Source organism: Dromiciops gliroides, chromosome 2 (genome assembly GCF_019393635.1).
Source record: "Dromiciops gliroides isolate mDroGli1 chromosome 2, mDroGli1.pri, whole genome shotgun sequence".
NCBI lineage: Eukaryota > Metazoa > Chordata > Mammalia > Microbiotheria > Microbiotheriidae > Dromiciops > Dromiciops gliroides.
Window position 1 is genome coordinate 127,006,994 of NC_057862.1, and position 27,787 is coordinate 127,034,780.

At 38.9% G+C, this 27,787-nt stretch overlaps 1 protein-coding gene across 3 annotated transcripts in view; it reads left to right on the forward strand.

Annotated features, from left to right (window-relative positions):
- The first annotated feature begins 213 nt into the window (after positions 1–213).
- Positions 214–27,787, forward strand: part of SV2B (synaptic vesicle glycoprotein 2B) — a 182,615-nt gene continuing 155,041 nt past the window's right edge. The window contains exons 1-2 of one of the 3 annotated variants that reach the window (XM_043987392.1): positions 214–490; positions 24,397–24,464. The gene's annotated coding sequence lies outside the window, so the exon portion shown is untranslated. Of the gene's footprint in view, positions 491–523; positions 756–24,396; positions 24,465–27,787 lie in introns of those variants that run through there. The other 2 variants (XM_043987390.1, XM_043987393.1) reach the window with 2 other exon arrangements.

Sequence of the window (27,787 nt, forward strand, 5' to 3'; positions counted from 1 at the left end):
TCTGCAAAGTATAACAGTGAAGGAAGAGCTCAATTCCACTTCGGTTTGTGGTCAAAGCAACAACAGCAACGGTATCTGCTTCCTAGAAGAAGACAGTTCACAAACCACGAGATTTGCTGCAGTGATCGCTTTTCGTGCAGAAGCAAAACGGTGGTTATTCTATTATCCTGATTCAATTACCCAAACATTCGCAGGGTCTGTGTCTTGCTTTCCTCCCCCTCTCCTTCTGCGCCTTGCAAAGCTCTGCCTCGCTCTCCCCGTCTGTGCTGCTGGCCGCGGGGGCTGTGATGCAGGTATGACATATGGTCCGCTCTTGCCTCAGCTGGGATCCCCTCTGGTGTCTCGTTAACATGCGCTGCCTGGTGGGGCTGCATCATTGTTAAAGGAGATTCCAGTGCAGCGCGTCCGTCCCTCTTCTCTGGGACTCCTGGGCTGTTAGGCTTGAAGGAAGCGGTGAGCCGGCTCAGTGGCAAATAACTTCCCTTTACAGGTAAAGAAGGCAAAGTCCTTTCTTCTGAGCTGCCGGGGAGGGGAAATACAGAGCGAGAGGGAATGAGAGAAGCAGCTGGTTCTTCTAGGTTCCCATTACTTGTCCATGCTCCTCGGCTCTCATTTAGGGGCTTAAGTAGATAAATGCTGTTTACACTGATCTCTATGTCTGGTAAATGAAACAACGAAAAGGAAGTAGGGCTGGAAAGGGGAAAACCGAAGGGCATGGACTACTCAGCCCTACCGGGAAGCACAGTCACAGGAAGGTAAAAAGGCACGCTGGTGGGGCTGGGTTTCATACCTCATTTGGAAGTATGAGAGTAATTTAATATATTCTCTGACAGTGATGGGGGTTACAGATATTTTGTAGATCTCCCTCTCCCTCTCCCTCTCCCTCTCCCTCTCCCTCTCCCTCTTCCCCTCTCCCTCTCCCTCTTCCCCTCTCCCTCTCCCTCTTCCCCTCTCCCTCTCCCTCTCTCCCCTCTCCCTCTCCCTCTCTCCCCTCCCCATTCTTTTCTAGCATCCTTAAAAATTTGTTTTTTATTATTAGTTCCCATCTTGATAACTAGATGGAAAGCAAGATTTTTATGATTAAAAGCAGATTTAAAAGGTGCTTGCAGTGTGGGTATGAGGGCACCATCAGCAGATCGGGGATGTTTCTGAGGGTTGATTTATAGTAAAATGGGACATGACTGGGGTACATATATGTGGATCACTTGGTGAACATATATGTAGTATGTGCGGATTTGTTTGTGAATGGATTATTTTGCAGAAGATAACGCACACATAAGTTGGCTTGTGGGAATGGGTGAGTGAATACATTTATCTAGGAGTAAGCATTGTACTGCTGTTTTGCAGATTGGTATTGTATATCTCTGCTGCCCTTAGTAGAGCAGGGCCACTGTAATATGATCTGTTATCTGAAAATCACAGGCATAGACTAAATTCGTCAAAAGATAACTTGACATCTCTGCCCTTGGCTGAAACAAAATCAATCCTGTGTGATGGGGTGACTCCAGGGTTGGTTTTCATCTAGACTTTTGACTTGCCTATGCCCTGTAAGTGGCTCTCTGCCCAGGGCAAGTCATCGATGAGATGAAAGGTAGGAACTGCCTCACAGATGGATTGTAGCTGGCTCAAATGTTGCTGTGTACCATTATTTTCTTGGCTCCTCTCTTCTGTCCTTTTCAGGAAAGACATTTTGCTAAAGGCAGATGTAATTGTCCAAAATTTGTTCATTGTGCACCTGAAGACAGAAAAGCAGATGACCGTGGTCATTTAACTTGAAATACCACTTTAAGACTAACCAACCTACACTTGATTCTGTAAAGACTGTGACCCCTTGCTCACAAGACTTCTAAGCTAATTAGCTGCTCCTCCTCTACCACCATAGGCTACTATGGGTCCACCCAGTCATATGAGTCTTGGGTTGGAGCCAGAAGACTGGGGCTTAAATATTACCTCAGCCAATGCTACCTGTATTAATTAATTCAATTCATTTCAGTTCTCTGGGCCTCAGTTTCTTTTATCTGTAAAAATGAGAGGCTGGATTAGATGATCTCTGATGTCCTTTCCAGCCCTAGATTTATGATGCTCTGATGCAGACAGGCCAATTTTACACTGCCATGTAGTAAACAGTAGCTGGGTTCCCTTTCTCTCCTCTGGCTAGCTTTTGCAGGGGAACAGACCAATCCTTGGTCAATGGGACATTTTTTCTAAATTTCATATTCTTCTATGTAGTATGACAGCATCTCAAAAGTGCGGTCCTAGGAATGGTCTAAGGGATGTGAAAAGCTTCTGAATTCATCCTTCATTGTTACCTTCTTCCTTCTCTGCTATCTGTTATCACTTTTCCTCTCCTAACCTTAGAGAGAACATGGGACGAAATCTGAAAATTTCTGAAATGGCTGAAATACATGTATATTATCTATCTGTCTGGTTATCTAAACTATCTATCTATCTATCTAATCTATCTATCTATCTATCTATCTATCTATCTATCTATCTATCTATCTATCTATCTATCTATCTATCTATCTATCTATCTATCTATCTATCACCTGCCTAGCTATTTATCACTTTACCCTGTAAGATGAAAATCTTGCCACACAATTTCTTAGTTCCTGAAAAAGGAAGAAATGGATCATGATGGGGCTTAGGACGAAAAATTGGAGAGCCACTATTTTATGACATCCATATATTATAATGCTCATACAATAAGAGTAAACAATTTACTTGCAGCATAAATGATTGCTGGGAGTCTTGATTTTTCTTGTGAAACATCTATATGAAATCATGAATAAATTTAATATTTGGTTCAGAGAAGTTGGAATGTTTCTGAAATGCAATAGGTTTTGGTATTTTTCATTGTGCTCCCTAGTATACTTTGACAAATATTTTCTCGTGGGGAAAAAAAGGAGGCTCAAATATTTTAGACTTGGCATAAACAGCACGGTATACTAATCTAGTTTTCTAGTAGCTGATTAAAAAGAATGCATTTTTCTAGAGAGGAAATGATGATGAAATTTTTGTTTTATAGAGGATAGTTGTTTTCAGTTATGTCCTACTCTTCCTGATCCCATTTGGGGTTTTCTTGGCAAATATACTGGAGTTGTTTGCTATTTTTTCCCCAGCTCATTATACAGAGGGGGAAACTGAGGCAAACAGGGTTAAGTGACTTGCCCAGGTTTACAAAGCTAGTGTCTGAGGTCAGATTTGAATTCAGGAAGAGAGGGCTTCCTCACTCTAGGCCTGGTACTCTATCCACTGTGCCATCCAGCTGTCCAGGAATTCCTTATAGTGATGAAATTGCAGGTTCAAACCTCCTTTTGGTGCCAGGTAGAAAATTGCCTACATATGTGTTTTTCTATATATTTATATTTTTTACATAGAGAAGTGTATATATATTTTTATATAGGTAGAGAGATATATTGATATGTAGAGATATATCTCTCTCTCTTTCTACTTATATAAAAGAACATATATACACTAGTCTCTATAAAACATATATACTATATAGGGTGTCCCAAAAGTATTAGTGAAATGTTAAGTTTTCAAAGCTTAAAAAAACCTTACTAAGACTTTTGGAACACTGTATAAGAATACACACTGCCCTTTGTGCAGTGAGTTTATTGTAACAGGATCAAATTTCTGAAATGGAGTTGAAAACTTAAAAACGTTACAAATGGAAGCCTTATTTTATTCTACTTTTTTTTTTTTGCGGGGCAATGGGGGTTAAGTGACTTGCCCAGGGTCACACAGCTAGTAAGTGTCAAGTGTCTGAGGCCGGATTTGAACTCAGGTACTCCTGAATCCAGGGCTGGTGCTTAATCCACTGCGCCACCTAGCTGCCCCCTTAATCTACTTTTCAAGGCTTTAAAATTATTTGTTAGGCAGAAACTTAATAGGTAGTTGATGAATAAGAAGTAGAAATAATTTCATGTTAAACCATGTGAAATAGAAAAAACAGATTATGCTTTAAAAAAAATCACCACACGCACCAAATGCTCAGAAAAGAGGTGGCTGAAATTCAGGGGTGTGATGTTCTTTGGATGATTATTTGTGTTGGTTCTTGATCTGAGAAAGAGGAAAGAGGAGGAAACATGATGGGAAGGAATTTATTTAAATAAATTTTCTGTGCTGAGTGAAAATGACTACTGCCACCAGCTTTTCTGACAATAACCACATAAATAGAAATTTGCCTAAACTGTTACTGTTTATAAAAAGGGGGAAAAGGAGCAGTATTTATGGTGTGAAGGGCAAGAAGTTTCCTATTCTCTTGACCCTAGCAATGAGCACTGATGTGAAATTAACATCTCTACAAACATGGGTTTGGTTGCCTGTTACACAAGAGGGTCTGTAGGTAAGTATGATTGGGTTGGTGGTGGAAGGAGGGGGAATGTCCTAAGTTTGTGTGTGTGTCTGGTGAGAGAGGATTTGATTTGATTTGTATCTGTTGGAGTTGTTTGTGGTATATATATATATATATATATATATATATATATATATATATATATATATATATATATAATTGTTTATTAATACACCCGCATCTCTGAGACCCTAGATTATAAATCTATTGATTTAGGGATAAATTGAGCTATCCTAATTATTTTAATCTTTTAACATGGGTAGAGATTAAAAAATTGTATTTAATTTTTTCTAGGGTACTGTATTATGATAAATGAGACTGTAGAAATGAGCATGAATACTTCAAGTAAAGCTCATAGAAAATTCAGGTATCTTCGAGATCATCCACTCTAACCTCCCTTTTTTTTTAACAAAGAAAACCCCAAAAGTTTAAATGACTTGCCTGCCAAATCTGTGGCAGAGCCAGGACCAGAACCTAGGTCTACTGGTGACTAGTTCAGTGCTTTTTTTATACCATTACTGGAATAATACAGACATAGGTATTTTTGCTAGATTATTACCTTTTGAATTCGCTGGTCCATTTCTAGACTGTGACTTGCATGAGGGCAAGGACTGCATCTTAAACTTAACTTTGTAGAATCCACACCCCTCTTCCCTTCCCACGATGGATAGCATGGTGCTCTACTTATAGTCTGGGGAATAATAAATATTTGTTGAATTTAATTCCTGTCTTTGAAGTGGGGAATTCCTGTCTGGGATTGATGATTCCTTCTTAATTTCAGCCTATTTGACAGATTTGTTGGTAGTACTATTTTTGTTGCCTAGGCAACTTAGCAGGGCAGGGATGGGTGTGTATTGCCATTCCATTTTCAGAGTGGATTTGAATACTTGAGCCTATTGATGCAGTCGTCTACAAATGGCTTCTTCAAGGGGGAATAATTGTAATAACATAAAAATGATAATTATCTACAGAGGAGTCTCAGTAGTGTAGAGTTATCATTTACAAAAAAATTCTAAATAGTTCATAGATAAGTTATTAGCTCTTTCCTTCCCCTCCATAAACAGTTATATAGCCCTCCAAACTCATAGTACCTTGTAACCTCAGAAGATGAAAAGATTTCACTAGTTTTATTTCTATAGTGTGGCAGGGCTGAAGAAGTCCAAGAATAATCTCTGTCTCTTCCCATGGAGGGCTCCCTTGTATCTGTTTACATAAAAGAATGTTCCAGAATGTCAAACTTTTGGCCAACTGTTTTAATGTAAAATAACCTACAAACATAAATGTTTCCCTAAAGCTTGTATTAAATCCAAATCATCTCTTGCCTTTAATCCAAGTAATTTGATAATATTGATAATATAATCCAAAATTGATAATAGGACATAACAATAAAACATAACACAATACAACATAACATAATATATAATATTGTTGTTTAGTCATTTCAGTAATGTTCAACTCCTTGTGATCCCATTTGGAGGTTTTTTTTTGCAAAGATACTGGAATAGTTTGTCATTTCTTTCTCCAGCTCATTTTACAGATGAAGAAACTGAAACAAACAGGATTAAATGACTTGCCCAGGGTCACACAGTTAACAGGTAACTGAGGCCAGATTTGAACTCGGGAAGATTCATCTTCCTGACTTCAGACCCAGCACTCTATTCACTATACCTTCTAGTTGCCCCAAATATATGATATAATACAATAAAGTATTTCTAACAATAGGATGCAATGAGATCATCTCTTCTTGGCTAGTTTGGGCATACCCAGAAATGAAGTTACAGTGAATTGTTGGCAAGAAACCAAGGAGAAAGAAAAATGCTATAAATTAGATCTGAGAGTCAATAAGGGATTAATTTATATATGCATCCTTAGATCTTTTGTGTAGAGAGAAATTCTTTGCCTAGATTAAGATCCTATTAAAAAAAACCCAAACAAATCCATATCGCTTTTCACCATCATTAGAGTCTAAAATGGTATGCCTTATTTTGGCAGGTGTAATAAATTAGATAAACTTATACTTTGTAACTCAAAATCATAAAATTCAGAGGAAAACCCTTTTTTGGAGGGTATTTGTTTCAATTTTTGGATCAGATTGAAACTGCTTTTTTAGCCCATGTTCTGTTCTACCCGATCCCAGATGAAGAATTTTTATTAGCTTCTCTCCTACACCTTTGGGCTTCCCTCTGTTTCTACATATTAACTTCCAATCTTTTGATCTTCAAATACATTATCCTAGGTTTTCTCTTACAACCCACCCCACATTTAATGCAATTCAGTTCAATTCAATTTGATAAGACAATTATTAAGGTTATTTATTACTACCTTCATGACACTGCTTGGACTCTTCCTTTCATTTGTTTTTCCCATCTAATATCTGTTGATTCCACTTCTGCAACAATAGTTTTGGAAGCCTCAAGCTCAGAATGAGTGGAGGTGGAGGAATGTATACTAATGACAACAACAAAAAAGGGCTTTTTCAGTTTTGTAGCGGAAGAGAGGAGGATCAAAGCATAGCTAGTTTACTGCTTATAGTGGATGGGTTGATGATAATAGATGATGGTTTGTAACATGGAACTAAGATCTTATTTCAGTTCAGTTTTCTCTGCAAAGAAAACAGAAGTCAACAAGTAGTTTTAATACAAACAAGAGGTTGAAGTCCAAGATAACTTCAGAGAGTAACAGAACATGAAGCTATCCTTTATGAGGTCTAGATCCCAAGGAACTATTACAGAGACTGCTGAAAGTACAGATAGTTTTGATTATGTAATCACTTTGTTTTGTTTTGTTTTGTTTGGCAGAGCAATGAGGGTTAAGTGACTTGCCCAGGGAGGCTGGATTTGAACTCAGGTCCTCCTGAATCCAGGGCCGGTGCTTTATCCACTATGCCACCTAGCTTCCCCCATGGAGTCACTTTTAATGATCTGTGGAAGAATATGGAGAGTCAGAGAAGTTCCTCATAACTGGAGAAGGGTAAATGTCCCAATTTTTTAAAAAAAGGAATAGGGTGGAAATTTCAAGATGTAGATCCTTGAGCTGAAGTTCCAGTCCTGGTGAAATTTTGTGAAGCATTATTAAAGGAATTGTTTCTAAACATTTAGAAAGCAAATCAGTGATCAGTAAGAACCTAATAAGAATAGGTGGTGCAGTGGATAGGGTGCCCAGACCTAAGTTAGGAAGACCCGAGTTCAAATGTGACCTCAGATACTTACTAACAGTGTGATCCTGGGCAAGTCACTCAACCCTGTTTGCTTTAGTTTTCTCATCTATAAAATGAGGTGGAGAAGGAAATGGCAAGCTGCTCTTGTATCTTTACCAAGAAAACCCAAAAAGGGGTCACAAAGAGTCAGACATGACTAAATGACCCCCAAAGGCATTCTCAAGAACATTTCATACCAGGCTGATGATATTTTAAAAATAAAATCATTAAACTGGTGTATCAGGGAAGTTCCATAGGCATAATATACCTATATTTTATCACAGCAATGAGACTTTCATTTTATCTTTATGTAGTATATCTTGTGGGCTGCTCTTCAGATTTATATTTGTATTCATGAGTTTTGATTCTAGAGGGTGGCTGCTACTCTCAGGGTTCTAGGTTGTGCCTTTTGATGCCAACCTTCTAAAACTATAGCATGAAAGCCCCCACTGGTGCTCATCTTATTAACAATCAGCCAATAGATATAATTAATTCTTAATGACTTTTACTAAGTTGGTATAATAAAATGGTAGCTTCAAGACATTTCTCACATATACTGAAGCACACTGTCCCACAAATCATCTTGCTTTGCAGTTATGATGAATATGAACAGAAAGATAGCCATGAATATAATTGTAGCATAAGTACTAATATTTATTACAGAACATGAAGTAGAAAATTCCCATGAAGAATTTGAGAAAAACCTCCAAACCAAATCAACATATACCTTAATACTCAGTGACTACAATATAAAGATGTTGCACAAAGGTACAGCACAGAGGTACATTGAGGGCAGATGGTGTAAAATATCTATGTGTGGGATGTGTTCAAGATTAAGAAATGAAAGAAGCCAAAAATTTAGAAAGTAATTGGAAGTCTCCTATCTGAATATCATTAATATTTTCAGGAAGAGAAATGGAATGTATTGGTTGTGAAAATAACCAAACACCACAAATATAATATTACCTATATCTTAAGAGACACAATAATAATTAATGAGGTGAAAGGCATATCTAAATCAACTGTTTGTGTGTAGTTATGCCACCATCTAGTTAGAGCAAAGGTTAAAACACAGAAAGAAGAAAGCATGAAGGGGGCAGCTAGGTGGCGCAGTGGATAAAGCACTGGCCCTGGATTCAGGAGGACCTAAGTTCAAATCCAGCCTCAGACACTTGACACTTGCTAGCTGTGTGACCCTGGGCAAGTCACTTAACCCCCATTGCCCCGCAAAAAAAAAAAAAAAAAAAAAGCAGAAAGCATGAAGATGAGAAGACACCAAGTGTAGTTCCACTGACCTATTTAAATAAACTGTTGACTCTGAAAGGGGAGGGTAGAAACTGATAGAAACAAAGACATTATTTTTGTTATTAACATTTCTTAGAGAAACTTAAATGATTTTAAATAGTCATTGCAATGAGGAGGCCAAAAGAATCAAGAAATCATTTTGGCTTGAAAAACCTTGATCTTCTTTCCAAGTGGAAGTATATGTCAACAAAAGGCAAAGCCTATTTAGTGCTCCAGTTCATTTGCAAAATATGTTGGCAGACTGTGGAAGATGAAAAGCTTTTTATTTCCGCGCAAAGCTGAAAAGTAATTGACCATGGGAGCATGGTACGGTAAGAACTGGGTTAAGCTATGGTATGGTCACAGTACATGCTTCAGTTAATGAGGAATTCCCCCAAGATGGATGGCCAGGCAGCAGGTGTAGACTTCCAGGTGAGCAAAATTTTCCAATAGGGCGGGTCCACCTGAAGAGTGTATAAGGATCATGTAAGGTATTACCCTGTGGCTTCTCTCACCTACTGGGACCTAAAGTTCTATACAGGAATCTGCCTCCACCTGGCAGCCACCAAACATGCATAAGGAATAGAACTGCCTGGAATAAGAAGACATGGAAGTTTGTTATCTGTACCATCAAAAGGAATTCCCCACATACACGAAATCATCAATCTACTGAATTATCAAAGTACATTAGATAGTTACAAATGAGTTATATAAAGACTGAAGAAGTGGGTTGTTACCAATTGGAGGGAATAAGGGACTTTCCCTATTCTTACAATCTTTTCCCTTCATCTCTTCACTTGTTGAATTCCTGCATATGCTTTAAAGTCTAATTCAACACTACCATCATCTGGAAATTTTCATTGATCCTAACCAATTGATGACAACCTTGTCCATTAGACCTCACGTAACAATTTGTTTTGCAGCTCTTTAATTTATTTAGTATGATATGTTATGTCCTACACCTGTTTGTGTTGGTATCTTTGAGGACAGAGACCATGCCAACTAAACTTTATATCTATTAGAGTTATAGGTACTCATTAGGTACTTATTAAATGTTTTGTTGTTGTTTCCAGGGATTGGAAAAAAAAATAAAATGTACTTTGTTCTTTTGAGACTTCTAATTTCTTTTCTTTTCTTTCTTTCTTTTTTTTTTTGGTGGGTCAATGAGGGTTAAGTGACTTGCCCAGGGTCACACAGCTAGTAAGTGTGAAATGTCTGAGGCCGGATTTGAACTCAGGTTCTCCCAAGGCCGGTGCTTTATCCACTGTGCCACCTAGCTGCCTCCAAGGCTTCTAATTTCTTGCTTCTCACATTATCATTTCCTTCTCAATAATCTTTGTGTGATCTCAACTCAATAAATATTTATTAAGTGCCTACTTGGTGCAAGACAAAAGAATACAAAGAGAAAAACAAAACAGTCCCTGCCTTCAAGGAGCTTATATTTTCCTGGAGGGGGGGGGATGGCAACATATATGTAGCTAATTAAATACTATATATGTAAATACACACACACACACACACACATATATATATATATATACATATATACATACACACATATATATCAGTGGAAATACAAATTTTTTTTTGTTTGTTTTTTGGTGAGGCAGTTGGGGTTAAGTGACTTGCCCAGGGTCACACAGCTAGTAAGTGTCAAGTGTCTGAGACCAGATTTGAACTCAGGTCCTCCTGAATCCAGAGCTGGTGCTTTATCCACTATGCCACCTAGCTGTCCCAGCGCCAACTAGCTGCCCTGGAAATAACAAATTAAAAAAAAAATTACAGGGGCAGAGGGATGAGGAAAGGCTTCCTGTAAGAGATAGAACTTGAAGTGTACTTTGAAGAAAAAAAAGATTTTAAAAGATATAGAGATTTAGATTAGGGAGTGAAATTCAGACTTGAGGGATGTTTGTGCAAAGGGATGGAGATAGGAGATGGTATGTCATGTATAAGGAACAGTTAATAGACCTCCCATATCACAGACTTAGAGCATCTTGAATCACAGATATCTATAAATATCATGTTCTGTAGGATTTCTTGGGCCTGCTGATGGGTTCCATGTCTTCCATCAGTGAACTAACTTAATTCAGGCTGTAGAAGCTCATCATGAGAGTGGTTGTAAAGTGATGAATTTTTAAATCACAGTCCCTTTAGTATACCTTCTACTAAGTCACAGAAGAGTCACTATCTGTATTAGAGGAGACAATCTCCACACTGATGAAATCAGACATAATCTATCAAGTATGGTTACTGTGTTTCTTGTCTTCCCAGTCTATTAAATTGTAAGTTCCACAATGGTAAGCACTAAATTTTACTCAAATTTTATGTAACCCTTGTTGTCTAAGGGGAGAAAGGGAGAGGAAGGGGGAAGTGGAGAGAGAGAGAGAGAGAGAGAGAGAGAGAGAGAGAGAGAGAGAAGGAGAGAGAGAAGGAGAGAGATATTTAAAGCCCTTCTACTGCTTACATCTAAAAATATTGTGGACAGATGTATGTGGAGCAGTCTGGTTGAGTGCGATGGCAGGTAGCACTACCATACACAAGAGGAAAGTTTTCTTGAGTCCCACCAGATACTGTAATTACTATGCATTCAGCTATGAAAAATTTCAACTAAGAAATCATTCATTTATTGAGATTAATCAATTAATGAGCATTTATTAAAAACTGAGATATGCCAGGCTCTGTGCTTGATAGTAGGGATATAAGCACAAAGAATGAATCACCTTTATCTGCAAGGAGCTTCCATTCTAATGGGGGAAAGACTAGTATATATCTAAATATGTGCACCTTAAATATAAAATGAGTAAATAAAAAAGTACTTAAATACAAAGAAGCTGGGGAGGTACAACTTCCGCATCTGGGAGATCAGGTAAGGTTTCCTGTAGAAGATAGTGCTTAATGCTGTTGTTCAGTTGTGTCTTACTCTTTGTGACCCCATTTGGGGTTTTCTTGGCAAGTTTTCCATTTTCTTCTCCAGCTTATTTTACAGATGAGGAAACTGAGGCAAACAGGGTTAAGTGACTTGCCTATAGTCACACAGTTAGTAAGTGTTTAAGGTCAGATTTGAAGATGAATCTTCCTGACTCTAGGCTCAGCACTCTCTCCATTGTGCCACATAGCTGCTCACCTGATTCTTAAAGGAAGAAAGAAGTGCTATGAAGTAGAGGTACAGAGGAAATAAAGATAGGAGATGGTGTGCTGTGGGACTGAGAGAGTCAGAAAGAAAGCTAGAATTGAGGACACTGTCATATATTACTTTGTGCTTCTTGTTGTCTGACTGGGCAATTATTTGAATATTGTTTGCATGTATATTTTCTGTTTTCCATGTAAAGTTGTAAAGTATATATTTATTGAGAATCAAAGTTATGTGCACTTAATGAGAGAGAGCTTCCTGAAGCAGGTGGATTTTGGACTTTAGAGTGAATTAATGTGGATTGGAATTCTAATTGGGGCTTAGAAATTAATACGTTAGTGGACACTAAAAGAATGGAAATTTGTGGTAGGGCTAAGTCTTCTTTTTGTTATTTCTAGGACTGGACTAGAGAGTTGTTACTTCTGTTGAAGGATCTTTATAAAAATTTTGTTGCCTAGAAGTAAATAAATCAGTTTACTAAGAGGTTTTAGATCATGGAATTTTAGAGCTGGATAGGACCTTCAAGATTATCTAATCCAATGTAATTTGTTGTTGTTGAGTCCTTGTTTTCTAAGATGACCATGACATCAGAAAGGAGAATTTATGATTTGCAAGTGAATTGGATTAGGTAGTTAGTGAAAGAGCTAAGACTGGATTTCAGATCTTTTAGGTTCATCTTTCTACTAAATCTTGTTAGATACTCTTTGTTTAGTCCTTTCATTCATGTCTGAGTCTTTGTGCCCCCATTTAGGGTTTGCTATTTCCTTTTCATTTTACAGATGAGGAAACTGAGGCAAACAGGGTTAAGGGACTTGTCCAGGTCACACAGCTAGGAAGTATCTGAGGCCAGATTTGAACTCAGAAAGATGAGTCTTCCTCACTTCAGAATAGATGCTCTATATACACTATACCACCTAGTTGCAATTTGAAGGCATTCATTTAATTTTTTTTTGCAGGGCAATGGGAGTTAAGTGACTTGCCCAGGGTCACGCAGCTAGTAAGTGTCAAGTGTCTAAAGCCGAATTTGAACTCAGGTACTCCTGAATCCAGGGCTGGTGCTTTATCCACTATGCCACCTAGCCGCCCACTTCATTTGATTTTTAAATTGTTTGATTTGTTAAATTATTTTATTGTTAAATTGTCTTTTTTTGTGACTAAATCATATTAGTGCCACAGTTGCAGGAAGAAGACCATACTAATCAGAATGGTAGCATATATTAAAGTCAAAATAATAAAGCACCTGTGATCAGATCACTATCACCACTCTACCTGCCATGTAGGTGAGGCAAATTCTTTTTCCCCAAAGGTAAAATCTGTCCCCAAGACTTGATTGGTTCAGGGAGTTAAGAACTAAACCACATCTTCTTTGATACCTCTTCCTGGTGGCCTAGGGATGTATTGAAGTGGCTTGCAAGTTAAAAAAGACCCACCCATGGGCAGTTGAGACTCTTCAACCTTGGTTGAACACTGCTCTGCTAAAAAGATGTCTTTCTGTATGGAGGCCTGGGAAACCTTGTTAACCCAAGCTCAGTGCTACAGTATTCTTTTTGAATATCTCTTCTATTCTATGTTGAATGGCCTATGAGTATCTCATTTAATTTTAGAATTATACCTATATTACCAGGGACCTTGCCTCCACCCATTACAATATTTATTTAAAAAAATTTTGGGGGGGGGAGCGGGGCAATGATGGTTAAGTGACTTGCCCAGGTTCACATAGATAAGTGTCAAGTTTCTGAGGTCAGATTTGAACTCAGGTCCTCCTGAATCCAGGGCTGGTGCTTTATCCACTGCACCACCTAGCTTCCCCCCATTAAAAGATTTATTAAAACAAAATAAAACAAAACAACAGCCTGAAGGAAAGGGCTTTAATGGGGTAGGTAAGACATTTCACAAATGAGCCAGTGGTGGTGGAGTGGAATGGTGGTAATGGTGGTGGTGTTCAGAAAACAACAGCCTGTCTCCAGTTTCCCATAGCTGGAATTTGAGAACCATTAGGTAGAGCATCTGACTCATATGACTTGCCATGATGGAGCAAGAGGAGAGAGAAGATTGCTAATGTGGCTGCAGTTCAAACCATTTAGGGTTTTAGGGAACATATTCCACTTTTCAGACTGCTTTTGGCAGCAAAAATGCAGCCAATGCTACTCGCCTGTATAGCATGCTCCTTAAAGATCACACCATTCCACAATCTATTGGCTCCGTGCCACACTGGCTATCACTCCTAGGGGTTCATTAGTGATAACTCCAAGTCGTAGACTTTTGAAGCATTCAAACTAGAGATGACAAAGGTGCAATGTGGTGCAGAGGAAAGAACTTTAGTATTGGTGTGGGAGAACCTTGTTACAATCCTGGCCATATTAATACTTGCTGTGTGAGCTAGGGCATTTTACCTTACCTCTCTGGTCCTCAGTTTCCCTCTCAGTAGAATTCAAGAGTCAGACTAAATGAACCCTTGAGATCTGCCTTCCAAACTCTAAATCTATGATCCTTTGACTTCTCTGAGTTGCAGTCTCCTTGTACATAAAATGAGGAGTTTGGGCTGAATGTTCTCCAAAGCCCCTTCCAGCTCTATAGCTTACAGATCTGTTTTCTTTTTCTTGTTCTCTGTAGTCATTTCTGAACCATAACTGACTATGAGACTGTCACAACCGTCTCCCACTTCTTTGCTTCCTGTGTTCCTCTGCTGGGTTAAAGAAAGAAAATGACACTATTGATGCCCATGGGATGAAGTTGAAGTCCCAATTTGTAGGGGAATTCTTTTGAAACCTCAAACAGGCAGCTTTCTATTTTTGTTTCTTCAGAATATAGACTGAGACTGTTCGTGAGTTCATTATCATACTGTGTCCCAACACTCTGGAAATAGCAATGAACATAGTCCTTTGTAGGAAACTTCTTTCTTTGGTATTTGACAAAGGGAGAAAAAGGGGTCATTTTAAAAAAAGTTTTGCAGTGTGTCTAAAGGGCTTCTATTTAACAAATTGGACAGGTGAGATATCCCAGCAAAAGGGCATGAAAAAGTAGTGGGGAAAAAAGTGACAGTGAACAACTTGCAGCCAATAGAGATGAAAAATGATTCATGCCATCTAAATATATTTTGTTTTGGGAGCCTATAATCTAGTCCTCCACCATTTATTGTGGACTGACAGGTACCTTAGTTTTTTAGAGGAAAGATCAGGAAAACTTCATGGAGGTAGGGCATGAGAAGATGGATAACTATTTGGCGGTTAGGCAGAGAGAAGAGAAGATGACATTCCATACAGAAAGACAGGAACAGGCACATGTATAAAAGCAGAAAGACATAAAACCTTGGTTTGTGGACTTTGAGAAGACCACTTTAGCCAAACAGGAGGATTTGTGTTAGAGAGTAATGAGGGATTGGAAAGGTAGAGTAATCTTAGATTGTGCAGACTCTTCAATGTCAGCATGTGAATGTTATCCTGTAAGTCAGAATGAACCATTGACAATTTCAAGCAAGTGACATGATTATAAAGAATTTTAGCGATAAGCCTTTCCATTTAGATACGGAGCTGGCCATTGTCCTTGATCATAGCAAACAACTTTAATAAGCATCCTTTTTCCTTTTTTTGTGTGTGGGGGTGGTGGTGCTATACTTGAGACTGATAATTAGAGGATCCTTGAACAAATTGCATGTGAAATGAATTCCCATATGTTATCTCATTTTCTCTTTTCATCAATCCTATGATATGGATAGAGCTATGTGCAAGGTGATTGGTTGGGGAGCAGTGGGGAAGCCTAATGGCAGAGACCCTGGTTAGGAGACCACTTTTGGCATGAGGTGATAAAGAGTAGTAGCAGTGGGAGTAAAAAGCAAGGGCATTTTATGAAAGCCTTTGTGAAGGAAGAATTAGCAGAACTGTTGATTAACCAGAAGTGAGAATGCAAGGAGAGGGAGGAGTCAGAGATGACAGATTTCAAGCCTGAGAGACTGCTTTATAGTTGCTACAGATCTTTTAACTTTATGCCAGTCTCTGTCAGAAATTCTGACACATTCTGTATTATAAACTTGCTGTGATAAATTTACTTTTCTTTCTTAAAAAGGTACTTACTCTATATCGTGAGAGCTGAATATGTAGTAACCCTGATGAAATTTTATTATGGCATCATAATAAAATAGATTTATACCATAAATAAATACCATATGTATCATATAACATAATAAATACCATAGACCATAGATTTAAAGCTAGAAGGGACTATAAATACCATCTAGTTCTACCACTTCATTTTATAAATGAGGAAACTAAGGTTCAGAGAAGTGACTTGGCCAAGGTCTCACAAATGGCAGACCTGTTCAGAAGCCAGGTTCTCTGACCCTAAATTCAACGCTCTTTTCATTGTAGCATATGATCCTATCTGGCATGGGAATGACACTGTGGCTTAGTGAGAAAAACCCTTGAAGAGGAGTTTGGAGACCTGAGTTCTATTCCTAGCTCTACCAACCACTTTACCTTGAGCTAGTCATTAATTTCTCTAGGCTTTAGTTTCTTTATCTGCTATATATGAAGGGGGTTGATTGTTGACCTCTAAGAACTTCTTTAGCTCTACTGATTGTGTGCTATGGAACTAAGCAGTGACTTAGTCTGAATTTCTATGCTCAGGCTTGAAATATATGAGTCTAAAAAGTCAGTTTATCTGATTCACCATGGTTCCTTAAAATGGCTCTATGAGTGGTAGTGGGATTGACATTGTCATGTAGTTCCATCAAATGGCATGACTGTATGTGAATCTGAAAAAATAGAAAGCCAACTTAATTTTGGTAATGTTCTGAGTCAGAGACTCAGACAAAATAGCCCTACAAATTAGAATTGGGGGTCTGGAAATGCTTTGAAACATATGTGCGTGTAAAAACCCTTAAGAGACTAATTAAAACACTATAGAAATAAAACAAACTCATAACATCAGTGTAAAGAATGAGTGGAACAGACATTTCTATGTTCTGAGAGTAAAATAAACGAGTTGGGGAAAGGGAGTTGTGAAGCAGGAGAATTTGTGGCTCAGAGACAATGTAGAATTCTTTAGTTTCCAGAGCCCTCAAAGGAGATTTAGTGCTCATGGGTTGGGGAACCAAGGAAGGCAGTGTGGTTTAGTGTCAAGAATATTGGATTTGTAATCAGAGGACCTGGGTTTGAATTCTGGCTCTTTTACTACTTACCATGGTGACCTTGGGCAAGTCACTACACATCTCTAGGTTCCAGTTTGCTCATGTGTACAATGAGAAGGTAGGGCCCTTCTTAGATATTGGGGGGAAATAGCAGATTGTCTTGGAAAAGTTAGTCACACTTTTCACCATTGAAGTGGGGGAGGGAAGGGGGCAGAGAAGGGTAAACATGGGGAGTATTTACCAAAGAGAGTGTAGGGGATTTCCTATATTCAAATGTCCATGCTTAGAATTTGAAAACCAAATAAAGTGCTTGATGGAGTCAGAGTAGATGAGATGACTTTAAAGGAAGAATGGGTTCTATATTTAGTCAATGATTCCCTTTTGAGGGGTAATCCTCTTTGTCTGACTTACACAGCTTTGGGGATTAGATCGATTTAAACTCCAGGCCTTGTCAGCTCTATCAGACTAGTGTGGTGGACAAAGCTTTGGGGGGAAAATGTAACCTGTGTGTCAGATACCTTTCCCATGGAGGGCCCAGGTTATCTCACCTTTTCTGACAGCAGTATCATTGGCTCCCCTCACTCAGACATCTGGGACAATCTCTGCACTGGACATATGGTATGGTCGGTCAATAAGGTCATCTCCCTATTATGCAAGTGTGTGCCAATGAAGCTTTACCAAAGGCAAAGAAAACCAACAGCCCTTATGATGCTACAGAAAAATCACAGTAGTTTTGGTCAATTTTTCTTCTGACTTGCTTAAAAGAATATAGTCATTTCCAATTGGTTTTTCTACCTTCATTTTCTCCCCACTGCTATCCATTCAGTACCCTGTATACAGATTAATATTCATAGAAATGCAGAGTTCTAGAGCTGGAAGGGAACTCTATGGCTGTCTTTTTTTTTTCAGGGCAGTGAGGGTTAAGTGACTTGCCCAGGGTCACACAGCTAGTAAGTGTCATGTCTGAGGCTGGATTTGGACTCAGGTCCTCCTGAATCCAGGGCCAGTGCTTTATCCACTGCACCACCTAGCCACCCCTTGTGGCTATCTATTTCAATCTATAGCTAAAAGCAGTATATTATAATATACTCAACTAATAGCCAATAATACTTCGGGCAGGTGGGGCTCATTAGCCTTGGCAGGCAAGCCGCCCAGGGGAAGGAAACCCTGATTTTGAACCTTCGCTGCCTTGCGGCTATACCCATATATGGGAAAGGCTTCGGGAGTTAACCCTGAGGAAAAATCAGGAGTCGGAGTCCCTTAGGCAGTTGGATGTTGGACATCACCTCCCTCTGGCAACTCCTGTGGCGGCACTGGTGCCAAACTGTATTGGCTCTTTCTCTCCTTTGGATCCACCAATGTCGCAGAGAGGGAAAACCTGCTGCATGGGCAACAGCTTGTTTTCCATATTGATCATCCCAGGCCAGCACCCTGGAGAGGACACTCCAGCTACTCCTCATGGGGTAGATACAACACGGGATGCAGCAGTTACCGGTTATAAGTCACTCAGGAGCTGCGGCTCCCATATCAGACCGCACAACCACACTGTGGCCTGTGGCTCTTCAAGGCGCTGATCCATGGTCTCCCGCAACTGATGGAGGCCTACACACTCAACTAATAGCCATTTAACTTTTGATTGAACACTTTGAAGGAGGGGGAACCTACTATATCCTGAGACAATCTTTTACACTTTCAGACAGCTGTAATTGTTTTTGCCTCTTTGCAATCTCTACCCATAACTCTTGGTTCTATACTCTTGGGTTGAAAGAACAAGTCTCATCTCTTTTTTAACATGATAAACCTTCAGACACTTGAAGATGGCTATTGTGTCTCCCTGGGTGTTCTTTAGGCTAAACATCCTCATTTTCTTCAACCAACCCTCATGTGGCATGAACTCAAGATGTATCACTATTGTGATTGCCCTCATCTGGATGTTCTCCAGTTTATTAGTGTTGTGCCCAGAACTGAACACAATACTCCAGAGGTGATATGGCCAGGTTGTAACACAGAGGGACTGTGACCTTCCTAATCCAGAAAGCTATGCCTTGCTTAATGGAGCCCAAGATAACATTAACTCTTTTTGGCTGCCACATCCCATTTGCCACCCATATTGAGCTGGCATTCCTCTAAAAACCTCAGTTCTGTTTCTAACCAATTGCTATCAAACCATGTTCTGTCATCTTGTATTTGTGAGTCTGATATTTTGAAATCAACATCTTTAAATTTATCCCAATTGCATTTTATCTTATTAGACTTAGTCCAGTTATTTAACCTGTTGATCTTTTTGGATCATGACATTCTCAGTTTTCATTTTAGTTATTTCTTCCTGCTTTCTGTCACCTGTAAATTTTTAAAAAATATGTCTTTTATTATTTTCCAGTTACATGTAGAGATAGCTTTCAACATTTGTTTTCATAAGATTTCCAATTTAAAATTTTTCTCTCTCCCCCCTCCCCTAGACAGCAGGTAATCTGATATAGGTTATATATATACATAACAACATTAAACATATTTCTGAATTAGTCATGTTATAAGAGAAGAATCAGAGCAAAAAGGAAAAACCTCAAAAAAGAAAAGCAACAGCACCCAAAACAAAAGAAATAGTATGGTTCTGTCTTCATCCATATTCCACATTTCTTTTTTTTTTTGGATTTGGAGAGCATTTTCCATCATGAGTCCTTTGGAACTTTCTTGTACCATTGTATTGGTGAGAAGAATCTAGTCTATCACTGTTGATCAACACGTAATGTTGATGATACTGTGTACAATGTTCTTCTGGTTCTGCTCATCTCACTCATCAGTTCATGCAAGTCCTTCCAGGTTTCTCTGAACTCCTCCTGCTCGTCATTTCTTACAGCACAATAGAATTCCATTATACTGATATACCACAGCTTGTTCAGCCATTCTCCAGTTGATGGGAAGCCCCTCAGTTTCCAATTCCTTGCCACCACAAAAAGAGCAGCTATAAATATTTTTGTACATGTGGGTCCTTTTCTCTTTTTTATGATCTCTTTGGGAAAAAGACCCAAAAGTGGTATTGCTGGGTCAAAGGGTATGCACAGCTTTATAGCCCTTTGGGCATAATTCCAAATTGCTCTCCAGAATGGTTGGATCAGTTCACAGCTCCACCAACAATGCATTAGTGTTCCAATTTTTCCATAGCTTCTCCAACACTGATTATTTTCCTTCTTTGTCATATTAGCCAATCTGATAGGTGGCAGGTGGTACCTTAGAGTTGTTTTAATTTGCATCTCTCTAATCAATAGTGATTTAGAGCATTTTTTCATATGGCAATAGATAGCTTTGATTTCTTCATCAGAAAACTGCCTGTTTATATCCTTTGACCATTTCTCAATTGGGGAATGACTTCGATTCCTATAAATTTGATTTAGTTCCCGATATAGTTTAGAAATGAGGCCTTTATTAGAAGTACTGGCCATAAAAATTGTTTCCCAGATTTCTGCTTCCCTTCTAATTTTGGATGCATTGCTTCTGTTTGTACAAAAACTTTTTTATTTAATGTAATCAAAATCATCCATTTTGCATTTCATAATATTCTCTATCTCTTGTTTGGTCATAAAATATTCTCCCTTCCAAAGATTTGAGAGGTAGACTATTCCTTCCTCTCCTAATTTACCTATGGTATCAACTTTTATGTCTAAATCATGTACCCATTTTGACCTTATTTTAGTATAAGGTGTAAGATGTTGGTCTATGCCTAATTTCTGACATACTATCTTCCAGTTTTCCCAGCAGTTTTTGTCAAATACTGAATTCCTATCCCCACCTGTAAATTTGATAACATGTCATATGGGCATTTATACCCTTATGCCTATTCCCAAAACAACATTATGGGTGTGGCATAACCATGGAGGACAGCAGTTAGTATTAATTGCTTAAACATCAGCATGGCAGATGTCTATCACTCCCAGGATGCAAAATTAGTAATTTCTTAAATTTTATTTTTCTGTTAGAAAATTTGGTTCTTAGGAATCAATCCAAGGTTCCTCCTCATAAGAATAGTTCCCATAATTGTCCTGATCTTAGTTCTCTTTTTTTCTTGTGGTCATTTCTACTCTGAGTCCTTGGCGCATAGCCACTTTTGGATTCTTCATCTTGCAGCTCAAAGAAGAATTTAGGATGGAAAATTCTTCAGAATTAAAGAAGAAGGTGTCTCCAATTCAGCAAGGTTTCTGAGGTGTGGCATACCTGAGGGCAGGAAGTAGGATCTTAGTGACTATGCTAAGATAGCTGCTGAATCCTTGAGTTATTCAGTTAATCCTTGAAAAAAAAAATCTCCTACTACTAATTATACTCACATTGAATCTTAAGTCTTCTTCCAGAGAAGCCTGGAATTCCTTAAAGCTAAACTGTTAATCTGAAGGCTAAGAAGACCGCCTCCTTCCTTCTCAAAACCCCTCAGTTGGGGCAGCTAGGTGGCACAATGGATAAAGCACCTGCCCTGGATTCAGGAGGACCTGAGTTCAAATTTGACCTCAGACACTTGACACTAGCTGTGTGACCTTGGGCAAGTCACTTAACCCTCATTGCCCTGCAAAAAATAAACAAAAAAAACCAAAACAAAATAAAAAACTCTCAGTTACTCCCTACATCCATATGGTTAGACTGTGCATTTATCTTGATTGAAAAAAAAAGGAGAGCATTTGGCTTTTTTGAGCACATGGATTTACTTGTCCCAGGTAACTTGCTTCTGCCTGCACAATGCTTTGCATGGTATCCAGAGGCATTCACATTCTTATGCCAACCTTCTATTGCTTCCAAACATAAACCATCCTCTTTAGTTGGAATTTCCTTCAAATAAATTAAGACTTTTTATCCTATTGGTCATATTTTACTCATGAAAGATGGATATGACTGAGAACAGAAAAATTCTGTTATTTCTCCCTGGTCCTCCTTTTATCTGACAGTTAAATATGAGTTATTACCCACTCTTCTGTGGAGGATACTTGTTGTTGTTGTTTGTCCTTGTTCTCTAAGAGGACCAATTATATCAGCAGGGTGATGTCTTGACTTGCAAGTGAATTGGATTTAAGTGAGGCAGAGCTATAAAAAGTCATCAGCCTTAGTCTCTCCTCCAGGGTCGTGGGTTCGGTGGCTGGACATAGGTCAAGATGACTGGAGATGACTCCATATATAGTGGGAGACCTTGGCCTTTTTAAGCTACGGTCTTTTCCAGGTCTCAGTTTGTTTTAGGCAATACCCATTCAGAGATTAAAAGCTAGGTAAGAAATGAAGCAAAAGATGGTCTAGTTGGCCTTCACAAAAGAATCAATCTGGGAGGGGAAGACCCTTAGAATTTCTGGCCAGAACAGAAAACAGTTGCTATTTACACTCACTCTGAGTCATTAGAACCCAAACATTGAGCAAGTGAGGTTTAGGCTGTGTAACTATTAGAATGACGCCACCTGCTGGAGATTTACTGTAGCAAAGCTCCACCATGAGGAGAAGGCCTCTGAGGGCAAGCCATGTGGTCAAGGTCCTTAGCGTCAGGAAATGATCTTTGCTCATGGGTACTGCCTATCAAGGCTACCAGCCAATCAACTTGAGGAGCCTCCCACTTCTGGGAGGAGGACACAAAGGAGGAAGCAGATACGGGTGAAGGGGTGCTGTCTCTTTTTTGGTTCCTGACCTCTCCATGGTGGGTTGGATGATAGGATCTCTTAGAAATAGTTAGATTTTTACCTTTCTCTCTGATCCTAATGCTCTTTAATAAATACTTAAACATTTAAATACTCTTGCTAAAGCTTTTAATTTATTGGTGACCACTCATTAGATTTTAGATAGTATGCTAGAATTTTAGCCCCTTACAGCTGGGACCTATTATTGGCCAATCAGTGAGAGCCAGGGTGATTTGGGTTAAAAGCATAGTCAGGTAGCTCCATTTGAATCACCATGGGCTTTATCAAATCCCAGCTTTTCAGAGCTATATGTTTAGGAATGATCAGGGCTTCGAAAGCTTTGTGATTTCACAGGTGTAGGTTTTCTTTTTACTCATGTTGATTACAACTCTTCTCCACCTTGACAGACAAATCTTTATGAGTTTTTTGTTGTCCTTCACCCCCCCCCCCATTCTTGAATTCATCATCTGTTGGCTAACCTTCTTGTGTTAAACCTTTCTAGATTTAGAGAGGTAAATAGACTGGTTCTTGGATGACAAGCAGTCCATTGCTGGGCTCCATCCATGAAATCTTTCTAGCTGGTTAGGATCTGCCAACGTGTGCCTAATTTCTGGCACAGAAATTAGGAATCCAGGGTTTTCTTCACCTCAAGATGAGGTGTCTTTTATTTTTTTTAAGTGAGGCAATTGGGGTTAAGTGACTTGCCCAGGGTCACACAGCTAGTAAATGTTCAAGTGTTTGAGGCAGGATTTGAACTCAGGTACTCCTGACTCCAGGGCTGGTGCTCTAGCCACTGTGACACCTAGCTGCCCATGATGAGGCATCTTAACACAGTAGACCTTGAGTGATAGGAGAGTTTATCATACATATAAATGAAAAGGGAAAAAAAGACCCCAGCCCTTGGTTTTCCCCAGATGTATTAACCTTTTTTCCCCATTAAAGTAGTATGATGTAGTAGGAAAAAAAAACAAACAAGCCCAACACACACATTGGATCTGGAGTCAAACAATGTGGGTTCAAATACCAGCTTTGTTATTTACCAACTGAGTGAATGTGAGCAAATCACTTAAACTCTTTGGGCTTCAATCTCCTTATGTGTAAAATTAGGGAGTTTGACCATATGCCTCTTAGATCCCTTCTAATCCTAAAACTAAAACCCTGCCATTATATTTCTCATTTTCCTAGAAGACTGGATATAAAAAATACAGTAACCTCAACCTGTTCCATTGTTCTATTGACTTAGCCAAGCCGATGGAAATGATGTGTGGGTAAAGGGTCAGTGCCCTCAGCTTTATAGAAGTAACTGCCACATCACAAAGCTGGCTATAGTGTCAGAAATGCATAACAAAGCAGGAAATTCTGGAGTTGGTTGGGATGCTGGAACAGGAGTTGGGAGACTAAGAGCCCACTATTGATTCATTAAGCGATCTAATATGAATCTCTCTGTGTGCCTCAATATTCTCATTCTATAGAAAGTAGTGAATAGCTTATCCTGCTGATTCAAATGCTTAAAAAAATCAACAAACAGTAAATACAGCCAGATCTTGCATTCTCTGCAACTTTCAGTCAATCTTGTGAGAATACTTCTGCTCTGTTTTAATAATGCATCAAATCTTCACTCAATCCATATGTGCATGGATCATCTTCTTTGATATTTTTTAGAGATGAAGAAGTGGGCATATGGATTGGTAGATATTGAAGTTTTCTTGATCACCTTTTTGGGGGAAAAGGTAGGAATACTTTTCATTGAATTGTTTCCTCAATTATTCAATATCTTCCCATTTTAAAGAGAGTTTAAATACTAATTCCTTAATTATGTGACATTTGTATTATATTTAGCATGAATTTCCTCTGTATATTTTCCTCTGTATAGATTTGGTTTGATCCCAATGCATTTCCTACTTTTTTCTTTCTCCATGCCATATTTGCTTCCTTATAAATCACAAGAGTGACTGGGATGTTGAGTCTAAATGTAATGTTAACTACTCAGCTCTGTATTCACAGAGACCATTGCCTTCATCTTCACCTTGGCCATTTTCTACTCTACTTTGGAGTGTCTCCTCCCATCAGGCTCTGTCCCCTTCTACCTCTTTATCTGAGAATTGTAATCAAACTACTGCTCCCATGCTTTCATTGAACTCTCATTCACTTCAAAAGGTTCTAGTGCCTGAACTACACATTAGTGGTCCTTTCAACTTATGTTTATCTTGAGCACTGCAAGGAAAAATAATGATTATGATGATGATGACAAATTTACTTCTGTTATCTCTTTTGATTGTTACAACAACTCTGTGAGATGGGTATTATTAGCCTAATTTTACAAATGTAAAAACAGGTCAAGAAAGATTATAGATTTGGAGCTGGCAGAGGACTTGGAGGCCACTGAGTTCAACCACTTCATTTTACAGATGAAGGGGGTATAATGGAATGTTAAGGGAGATCAAGCACCTCTAGTGTGAGGGCTTGCTGAGTCCTTTTCAGGGCTGCTTATTTATCCACCTTTGGTGTCCACCTTTTACCCAACTCTTACCTCTGACTCCAAGAAGCTGTAGCCATAAAATGTGCATAAACATTCAGCAGTTATAGCTGGTAAAACTGTCTTGGCAGATTGACTAAATCAGGTTAAGAGTAACTGATAGGGGGCAGCTAGGTGGCGCAGTGGATAGAGCACCGGCCCTGGAGTCAGGAGTACCTGAGTTCAAATCTGGACTGAGACACTTAAAACTTACTAGCTGTGTGACCCTGGGCAAGTCACTTAACCCCAAATGCCTCACCAAAAAAAAAAAAGAGTAACTTATAGACTTCAAACCTGTCAGTGGGTTAGGGGGATGTCTACCCCAACAATGTAAAGACTTCCCCCCAGCAGAATGGGCAGATGAGAACAATTTGTTCTGACAGCCATGAAGGTGGCTGAAGCAGGCTCTATAGAATACTTAGAGCTTGGTCAGACATCAAAGAGGTCAAGGCCATCCATGTCACCCTGGGCCATTGCTAGTCGTCTTGCCTTTTGTCTTGCCACTGAACTTTAATGACTCTGGAAGGAGAGTGAGGCTGATGACTTTGTGCAACTCTACCTCACTTAAATCCAATTCATGAGTAAGTCAAGACAACACTCTGATGTCATTGGTCCTTTTTGAAAATGGAGGACAAAAAACAACAGAAGAGGAAACTAAGACAGGGATTAAATGTCCTAGAATCACAGTGAATGTCTGAGGCAGGATTTGAACTCGTCTTTCTGACTCCAAGTCTGGCATTTCTACTTCCTATAATTTGACAAGTTACCAGTGAGAGGAGTACAGAGCAGGATGGTTGTTGAGATGGGTGGACTCTAGCAGTATCCATAGCCTTCTGTGTCCATTCATTGAGGAAAAAAAGAGATTCATCACTATTGGTTAAGTTGGGTGCCCTCACTGAGGTATAACTGCCTGTATTCAGGGGTCATTTTGGTGTTGAGGGTGAAATACCCTGAGATATTTGGATATATATCCATCTCTCCTTTGTTCCTTGGAGGTTAAGGTCCTTACTTCATGTTCTGAGTTTTGAATATTTTTTATTTTATTTTTCTTAGATATTTTTGTCACACTCATAACATTTCACAGTTGGAAAGGAATTGAGAGGGCATCTACTCTAACCTACATAAAAATCTCTATAGCATCTCAGCAAGTAGTTCTCTTTAATATTGCCAAAGACCAAGAACTCACTCCTCCCGTCTTTGAGGCAGCCTGTTCTAGTTTTGGATAGCTCCAGTTCTCAGGAAGATTTTCCAGATGTTGAGTTGAAATTGTCCTCTTTGTAATTTCCACCTATTACTCCTACTTCTTGCTTTTGAGCCTAAGTAAAACAAGGAGGAAGGAATCCTTCTTCCACATGACAGCATTTTAAATAATTAAAGACTGCTAGACGTGCTCCACTAAATCTTCACTTCTCTAGTTCCATTTTACCAGTTATTGTATGGTAAGGGTCCGAGTCCCCTCATTACCCTGATAGCTCTATTTTGGAAATGGTTCAGTTTGTCAGTGTCCTCTCTAAACCAGGGTACCTACAATTGAACACAGTATCCTAGATGTGGTATGGGGAAAGTATGATGGGACTATTCCATTCCTTTTTCTTCACATGATATGTCTATTAATGTAGCCCAAGATCATATTAGCTTTCTTGACTTCATTATCATAGTGTGGAATAAAACTGTAGTCATTGAAAATCCTCAGTTCTTTTAAATATAAACATTACCTAGCCTATTTAGAACCCATTTAAAAATTTGCAGCTCAGTTCCATTTCTTTCCAGATGCATCTTTTACAGTGCATTAGGAAAACCTCATTGCTGCTTGGATATCACTTGGAGTTCTGCAAACACAGTTGCTATGAGACAAGTTAACCTTTGCAATCTAAAGGTCCATCTAGCCTCCACAGCAGGTGTTAGCTTTGGTTAAAGATAAGGGCATATTCATGATTCATCATCATGGGTTCTGTAACCAAAACCCATTTCTTTTTCTAAGTCTGAGAGCTGCTCCATACAGTGGCTTTGTCTTATAGAACATTGCTTCCAATAATTGATTTAAGAAATGTTTATTAAATATCTAATTTGTGTAATGCATTGGGCAAGATGCTAGGGAGATAAATAGATAAACAAGACATAATCTGAGCTATCACAAGGAATTTACAATATACTAAGGGTGGCAAGACCTATACACTCATAAATATAATACAGATCACAACATGGTAGTTATAAGAGGAATATAAAATGCTGTGGGACAAGGGAGAGATTACTTCAATAAAGGTTTAATGGAGAAAATGGCACTTCTTTGGGGCCCATAATGTTGGGTAGGATTGTCAGCAGAAAGAATAGGGGGGGCAATTTTAATTTTAGAGAAAAACACAAAGATACAGGTGCTGGGAAAGTATGGATTATGATCCACTTTGGTTGGAGCATGGAGCATATGAGAGGGGAGCAGTTAGAGAAAAGGTTTAAAAAGTAAGTTGGAGTTGAGTTGTAGAGATCATTGAATGTTTGAGTAATCAATGAATAATCATTTTTATGTACCTACTATGTGTC